This window comes from Myotis yumanensis, unplaced genomic scaffold (genome assembly GCF_028538775.1).
Source record: "Myotis yumanensis isolate MYYU_CA2020_CCGP unplaced genomic scaffold, mMyoYum1.0.hap1 SCAF_21, whole genome shotgun sequence".
In the NCBI taxonomy this organism is placed as follows: domain Eukaryota; kingdom Metazoa; phylum Chordata; class Mammalia; order Chiroptera; family Vespertilionidae; genus Myotis; species Myotis yumanensis.
This window is the reverse complement of record NW_027223772.1, coordinates 18,532,820-18,541,664: the sequence shown is the minus strand read 5'-3', so window position 1 is coordinate 18,541,664 and position 8,845 is coordinate 18,532,820. Positions and strand designations below refer to the sequence as shown.

Below are 8,845 nucleotides of genomic sequence, written 5' to 3'. Positions count from 1 at the left end.
AGATCTCTCCCCTGAAAGCTCCCTTGGAGAATGAGGACCACGACCGCGACCACAAGCCTAGGGACTGAGAAAAGCTCTGCAAAGAAGACGCTGCTTTCTTTTATAGCCCTAGAGCGTGGTGGGAGGAGCCAAATCAGCCACCCGCTTGACCAATCAGCGCCCCAGGACGAATGCGTCACCTGGTTGGGCACCAAGTTTAGGGGAGGAGGCTTGCATTGGCGCTTCTGGACCAGCAGAGGGAGTGACGGCTCTTTGGCCCCGGGTGGACACCCTCCGCTCCAGGGCGGGGGAGACTGCTTCTCTCTGGAGGTGAGACAGTGGTCTGACTGCTGCTGTGAGGGTCCTTCTTTTATGCCCCATGGGTGGGCTTCTTCCATGTCTTATATCAGTGTGCTCCGGTGGCCTTCTGCGCTTATCAGGATACACGAGCAGAGGTATCAGGAGTTAACATGCAGGGAGTTGTTGGTCAGTAGTTACAAGTTATTTGTCAGGAGTTAACATGCTGATCGTTTCAAGTTACTTATTGGGGTCTCAGACACACACACACATACACACACACACACACACAAATTAAGTTCCTCTTCGAAGAAAAGTTTAAAATTCACTCTACTAAAACAATGAAATTTGATTATACTATCTTATACTAAATAAACTTTTTACTATAACATGCTGTCATAATAATTCCTAGATGGGGCTTTCAATTAGTGCATAGCCCGATGAGACAACATTCAGAAAATACCCACGGAACATGGAAGATAGAGAAGTTAAACGACATGATCAGTGAGAAATGTGCCAAATGCAAGAACTAAGACACCCCTCGGGGCAAATACAGTGGGGCCTAGACTTACAAGTGACCCAAATAACGAGTTTTTCGAGATAGGTGCCATCTCTCAGCCGGCTATTTTCTTTGAGTTATGAGATAAAATTGGGGATGTAAGCCAGCTTCAGATACCCCACCACTGGTTGGCGTAGCCAAGGTCACAGTGAATGCCACAACATCAGCCCAGCATCACGTGTCTCACCCATTCAGTTTAATGATTTGACATAAGAGGAATTTGAGTTATGAGCTCTGTCCCGGAACTACTTAAACTCCTGAGTCAAGGCCCCACTGTATCCAGCTTCCCGACGAGGGCGGGAAGAGATGTGGGGAGGGTGTGCGGTTGGAGAATGAGAGACCTAAAGGACGAAGTAACCACATGCAATGCAGTAAACGGGACTTGGCTTGGGTCTTCAGAAAACCAACAACAAAAGGCATCTTTGAAACAAAGAAATTTGAATGTACAGTGACTATTAGGTGATATTCAGGAATTACGTTCACTTTTCCAGGTGTGATAATGGCTGAGGAAGTACTTTTTTTTCCCAGATACTCATCAGAGGATACTTGAGAGGGAAACTGTTGGGAGCCATTATAAATCACATATACATCTCCAGCTTACAACAAGAGGTTTCTGGCTCCTCCAAGCCAACTCCCGGTTTGGCCTGGAGTTAAAAGTTAACCTTGCGATTTAGCCTGGAGTTAAATAACATACCCTCACCCTAAGCACAAAGCAAGCTACATCTCTGCTGATAAGCTGCGACATTCCAAAGCCTGTTTCATCCTTAACGACTTCCTTTGCCCACCCCCTCCTCTAGAAACAGTATAAATACCACTCGCTGTAAAAAATAAAACTGAGGCTTGATCAGAACTTTGTCTTGCCTCCATTTCTTCGCGTCTCCTATCCTCTCATTCCTTTGCAGGATTTGGTGCGGTGTACCCACGAAGCGTGCCCTGCAGGTCAGGGCATAACTGGCGCCCAAACGTGATCTCCACTCTCCAATCCTCCTCAGGGACGTTCACTTTTTATGTTCGGCAGGACCCCCTTTGGCGCCACTGGGATCCCCCTGTGAGTCAGCCTGCTTTTTTCCTGGTCGCCGCTCTGCTTACCCGCTTTGCGAGTCAGACCTGTTGCTTTGGTAAGTGAACGCATTTATTTTGGATAGGCATTCTCTTCCCTCATTGTCTCCCCCCTTGTCTCCTGCCTCTGGTCCACTTTGAGCACTCTCTTGTCGTTTCGGGGAAGAGTGAAAGGTACCCGCTTTCGGCAGAGAGAACTCCGAATCACTCAGGCTTGTCCCTTGGTTTCGTTCCACGTGGTTGACTCCTTCCAAAAACCCAGCGTTCACCTTGTCTTAGTGGTCTTTCTGAGAAAATGGGGACTCCAGCTGAGACTCTGAAGTAAGTGTTTTTGCCTACTTTAAAGCTTAAACCGTCCACCCAAAATTAGAAGTAATCCAGTAAGAACTTGTGTCACTGTTACTCCGGGAAAACTCCTTGCCTACTTAAAAAGGCAAGCCGTCCACCTTGTGAGCACTCATGGGGTGCCTGACTCCCGACTGGTGAATGCCTGAGGGTCCTAGCAGGTTACCTGCCTCACAAGGGTCCGAGTTGGCGGGTTATACCAACTGGCTGTTTACGTAGGAGGAGCGAGCTGCAGAAGCAGCTCCGAGGAAGGCACTTGAAAACAAGTTTCGATCTGGGGAGCTCTGATTCAGGGGCCCGAGTTGGCGGATTATACCAACCGGTTGCTTACGTAGGAAAACACACCTGTGGCATAAACAGGACTGAAGTAGTCTCAGCAGAGAATTTCAACATCCAGACCTATGACACGTGAACAGGGGCCTCTCCTTTGAGGTGACGGTTGGCATCTTCCTCGCTGGTTCGTCTCCTTGTCGACTCCTGGGCTGACCTGGTACGGGGTTTATATGTCCCGGAGGCTTACGTGGAAGAGGCTAAGACATGGGTCAGGCTTTGAGTTCTCATGAGCTGTTTCTTAAAGGACTCAGGGAGTCCCTCAAGACGCGAAGATTTAAGGTTAAAAAGAAAGATTTAAAAGGCTTCTTACAGGACTCAGGGAGTCCCTCAAGGTGTGAGGATTTAGGGTTAAAAAGATTCAAAAGGCTTCTTGAAGGACTCAGGGAGTCCCTCAGAGCACGAAGATTTAGGGTTAAAAAGAAAGATTTAAAAGGCTTCTTTACTTTAGAACATCTTATGACAACCAAACTTTGGCTAAGATAACCTTGGGTGCTAGCCATGACTTTAGAAAGCGAAATAGAAAAAAATTTAAAAAGTCTTTTTCTATTAAGCATGACTTTGGGAAAAATACGCCATCTGAGTCATTTGCTAAAACTTCCCCCAAAACAGGATATGTAGGGGAAAGGAAAAAGGAACACATGGCGATCCTATATGGACGCCTCCTCCCCAGTATTCAAATTTAAAATCTCCTTCTCCTAATTAAAAAAGTTTTACAAAATTTAGAAAATGCGTCTGGGATTTCTGTTCACGTGTAAAGAGAAAAACTGGCTTGGAACTAAAAGCGCGCATCATCCGATTTTGGACATTTAGATAGAGTTTTGAGCTAAAAATCTCTTTACAAATGTACAGAATAAAACCCAAGACTGATTATTTCCTAAGAAAAATGGCATATTTGAGCCAGGGAAGAAATGCAGGCTGGTTCTAGCAATAAGATTGGTATATTTCCATAATAAAGAGTGATTTTTGAAATGTTAATAAAGCCTGTTCCAAAGTTAATCTTAAAAGCCTCAAAGAAATTTAGTAAAATTGTCTGTTATAGAAAAGTTACCAAAATAACTGCCTTAAAATAATAATCTAGATTTGAATCTCAAAAATTATTGATCTATATTAATTATAAAAATCTAAGTAGCCCGGTAAAAAAACCGGCCCTTTGTTAATTGAAAAGGCTGGCCAAAACATTTCTAATGAGAAAAGGGGCTAGTTGCTTCCCACCTGTAGCAAATTCTTAAAGAATGTGGTCAATTTACTCTTCCAGGGAAAACAGCCCCTCCTTCCTCCCCTAGGCCAATATTGAAACTTCCCACCGACTAGCAAGGGGCAGGAAGCAATGTATCTACAACCTTGTTTGTTGGCCTACCCCAGAGGAAAAATTATGGTCGTTTTAAAATCAAAGGCTGGGGCCAGGCCTGCCTCGCCAGCCTCAAGTGTGGTTTTCCAAATCTGCTGTGAAATTTAAGACCTTGGAGTTTATACCTAGGTATCTTGAAGTGACATAATACTGAATTAAATAAGATCTAAGTGTACTTTGTACAAAATCTAAAGAACAGAATTAAATCTGTTGGTTGATTATGTCCTACATCTTTTGAAGTTTATTCCTAAAAATGTTACTGATTGAGAAATGCTAAATATTTGACTTTCCAGCTAAAAAGTTCTAGTTAAATCAAATTGGGAAAAATTATAATTGTGGTAACTAAATGCCTAACGTAGAGAAATTTATTTTTAAGAAAATCTTGTGCTTTCTCTGAAATAATTAGAATTCAAAATATGTTACCCATTGATCTGATTAAAAAAGAGGATAAATTCTGTGATCCCAACAGAAATTTTATATACAAAGATCAGTTTTAATTTAATTGATATCTCTTAATAATTATAAAAGGTATATAATCTTTAAATCATATATATACGTATATATTTGATGGTCTTTCAAGTTGGATTTCAAAACTATAACCAAGGAATGACTTTGGGACATTTCATGGGCCCTGAAATGTTTTCAAAAGTTTATTCTCTCTTCTTAAAGGTTTTTTAATAAAGCCAATTTAATATACTTGAAATCACATGGAAAGCTTTATCAAATATAAATTAATAAATATATTTTAAGTTTTTGCCTCTGAGTAAGGGCAAAACAAGTAATTTTGTTTAATATTTCTTAAAATACAGCAGTGGAATTTTAAGATGTAATTTGAAATAACAAAAGCTCCTCGCCGCTGCATTTTAAATTAGGCTGGAGGTGGGGCAGCATTTGTCCCTTGTGAATCAAAAGTTTACTAAATACTAAATTTACTTGCTTCGCTTTGCCTTTTTAAAATAATCACTTGACATATATAGCTTTGCGACAGTATTTGTTAAAATCTCAAAAGGCAACCATGTTTCTTACATTTGTTGCTTGTGTGAGAAAGAAAGCTGTCTGGAAGGAAATAAAAAGGTTTCCTTCAGATGCCTAACTAAAATTAAAAATCAATATATTGGGCCTCAAAAGCTAAATTAAATAATTTGTGTTTTGTCTCCTTAAACAAAGTTTATGTAAATTTACCCAAAAACTAATACCAGAAATTTAATTAAGGTCATTTACTGTCCATAACTTAGGACAAGTAAAGTTAAAAGAATAAATGCTATTTCAAACTGACTTAAAATTGGCAAATTGGGTTAAATGGATATTCAGGGGAACTTAGTTGTCACCTATTAAAAGATAAACTTTTACAATTTTTATATAAGACCTCCATCATTATACCAAAAAATACTACGCAGGAACCAATTCCTGGAGCTTTAACTGTTTTAACTGATGGGTCATCAAATGAGAAAGCTGCCTATCATACTATAAATTCTGACAGAGTCAGGGAAGCCCTAGTTCAGAACCAAATTGAAGAATTCATTAGAAACATGTATCCTCCCCTCCACTATCACCCTTTAGCCTTACCTAAATCACCAGGAGTAGATCTAGACACCCAAACCTCTGATATCTTAGAAGCCACACTCCGTGCTTTAAATGCCTCCAATCCATCCCTTGCAGAAAACTGTTGGCTATGCATGACCCTAGGTACACCTATGCCCCTTGACATTCCAGATGACATCAGTAACATCACTTCTAATAATAATTGTACCCTCAGTTTACCCTTTAAACTCAACCTGTTGCATTCAACTTTTCCTCATGTCTACAAAAACTCCCCCAGAATAATAGTTATGATCTAGATGTAGGCTTCGTTAGCTTTGTTAATTGCTCTCCCGTTCACAATCACAGTTCCTCCCTTTGCCCCGCTCCTGGACGAGTGTTTGTATGTGGAGGTAATATGGCCTATGCAGCTCTACCTTTAAACTGGACAGGATTATGTGTTCAGGCTAGTATTCTCCCTGACATTGATATTATTCCAGGGGGAGAACCTGTCCCCCTACCCAGCCTTGATTACATTGCTGGACGCAGTAAGCGGGCTGTCCAATTTATTCCTTTACTTATAGGACTGGGAGTCTCTGGAGCTATGGCCACTGGCACAGCTGGATTAGGAACCGCATTACATACCTCTAATAAATTATCTAATCAGTTAATTGATGTTCAGGCTCTTTCAGGTACTATCAATGATCTCCAAGACCAAATTGACTCCCTAGCAGAAGTAGTTTTACAAAATAGAAGAGGATTAGATTTACTTATAGCAGAGCAGGGAGGAATATGTTTAGCCCTACAGGAACGCTGCTGTTTTTATGCCAACAAATCTGGAATCATCTGAAGACAAGATAAGAAAACTCCAGGAAGACTTGGTGAAAAGGCGAAGAAAGCTGTTCAAAAACCCCCTTTGGAGCAGACTCAATGGCCTACTCCCCTACCTGCTTCCTGCACTTGGCCCCCTTGTCAGCTTACTGTTAATTTTAACCTTTGGTCCATGGGCTTTTAAGAAACTGACAAGTTTTGTCAAACAGCAAATTGATAGCATCCTGGCCAAACCCATTCAGGTTCACTACCACCGTTTAACTACTATAGACCGAGAATGTGATTGTGATTGCCAGAGCTCCCTCCCCACGGGGACAGCATAAAGCCAGAGGAATGCTTACCTACACTCTATATAGAGGTATGGTATGGGCACCGTCTGGGTGCAGGGCAAAGCACTGCAAGGGAAGGTCAAAACAGAAAATCAAAATTTTCTCGACCGCCTCTGGATTTCTCTGTGAGCACACCTGGTTTGCATAGAGGTTGGTATCCATACATATATAATTGTTGGCTCTGCCTCTCCTCCCCAAAAGATACCAAGAGCCACCAGAGGTGAGATCTGCTGATCTCATGGGAGGAACCAGGTCACTACTCCCCCAGTCGGTTAATGCCCACCCTTAACTAAATGGTAAGGGAGGAATTGTTGGGAGCCATTATAAATCACATATACATCTCCAGCTTACAACAAGAGGTTTCTGGCTCCTCCAAGCCAACTCCCGGTTTGGCCTGGAGTTAAAAGTTAACCTTGCGATTTAGCCTGGAGTTAAATAACATACCCTCACCCTAAGCACAAAGCAAGCTAAATCTCTGCTGATAAGCTGCGACATTCCAAAGCCTGTTTCATCCTTAACAACTTCCTTTACCCTCCCCCTCCTCTAGAAACAGTATAAATACCACTCGCTGTAAAAAATAAAACTGAGGCTTGATCAGAACTTTGTCTTGCCTCCATTTCTTCGCGTCTCCTATCCTCTCATTCCTTTGCAGGATTTGGTGCGGTGTACCCACAAAGCGTGCCCTGCAAGTCGGGGCAGGAAACAATGTGTTTGGATGTATGGCATTGTCCCGGCCCAGCCCTCCCGCACCGCACCGCCCTGCACAGCACTGCAGAGGCCTCCAAGATGCAGGCTCTCCAGCTGGCCCAGCCCTTGAAAGCACTGCGTGCACACCCCTGAAGAGGCGTGGGCAGTACACCCTCCTGCTCGCCTGCTCCGCCCAACCAGCGCCACCACCTGGAGACTCTCAGCCCCGCCTCCCGCTCATTACCCAAGGTGCACCGCGCTCATTTGCATGTCCCATTGGAACAGGTGAACCCGGCAGCTCAGTCTTAGCAGCCTAGCTATCACCGCGACCAACACGCGAGCCTCGGGAGGGGATCCTGTGGCATCAAATTCCCCTCACCATTCCGAGGCCACCGCCAAAAGATGGATCCAGTCACCATAAACGAAAGCAGTGAGATAGCCTGGCCTTAAGTACCTGGCGGGCGGAAAGCAACAGCGTGATCGCTTAGGCAGCACACATGGAAAAGTTGGAGCACAACATACAGAAGGTTAGCTTGGGGCCCTGAAGGCCCCTGAGGGCACAGAAATCCTTATTTTTGCGCAAAGAAACATATCCGTGTAAGGCACTCTGTGAAATGAAAGCAATGCTCAGATCTTTGCAGTGGGGTATTTGTGCTGATATGTTACCTTACGTTTCCTTCATAAACCTCAGACTTTATGAAGTGGATTGATCTATGCTTTGTCTCCCCCAAGGACACAAACTCTAGCGGCCAATGTAAGATGGTAGTTGTCCTCTATGATGTAAGAATAACAACAATCCCAAGGATGTGTGGTGAATTCCTATCAAACCATTTCTGAATTATTGAGTTACTAAGTGATTGCTGACATCATGAATGCTTACTGAAAGAAGTAAGCAACATCATCAGTGTTCATTTGTTGTGTTGAGTTGGACGTTGTTCAGCCGCGATAGAACTGAATCCTACGCCCTTTCTCAGACTCCAGGCTGTGCAAAGGCTAAGGCTGCTGTCACGGGGTGGCTACCAGGGGTGAGAGCAAGGCAGGCCGGTGCCCCTGGACCTCAGCATTTCAGGACAATTGGAAACTGGCTGGAAGTAGCAAGACCATTTGAATCTGCTTTCACAAGTATTCTTTGAGACCGGTTTTGTGGGCCTGTTTTCACTGGCCTTTAGGAGTGCTCAGAAATGCCGGTTTGCCTAAAACGGCCGGATTCTCTGATGGAAAATGTGATCTGAATGTTTCCAGCCCAAACAAGGACTCAGAAGCAAGTACATACCAGGATCATTTGGTAATTAATTAAAATTAATCTGGTAGCCATGAACAAGGCAGAAGTCGGTTGAGGTATTCTAGGCCCTCAAAGAGGCAGAGACTAGGTGTGAGTCCAGGAAGGCCCAGGCGCAGGGTCGGAGCAGGTCTGAAGAGCCCAAGTCCACGCAGCCCACAAGAGTGGGGTGTAAACAATATGAAAGGTTTCCCGAATTTGCGTGTCATCCTTGCACAGGGGCCATGCTCATCTTCTCTCTATGGTTCCAATTGTAGTATATGTGCCGCCGAATCGAGCAC

At 43.5% G+C, this 8,845-nt stretch overlaps 1 non-coding gene across 1 annotated transcript; it reads right to left on the bottom strand.

Annotated features, from left to right (window-relative positions):
- Positions 1-8,738: 8,738 nt before the first annotated feature.
- LOC138999014 (U6 spliceosomal RNA) lies at positions 8,739-8,845 on the bottom strand. The gene has a single exon (XR_011469286.1). It is a non-coding gene; the product is annotated as a U6 spliceosomal RNA (small nuclear RNA).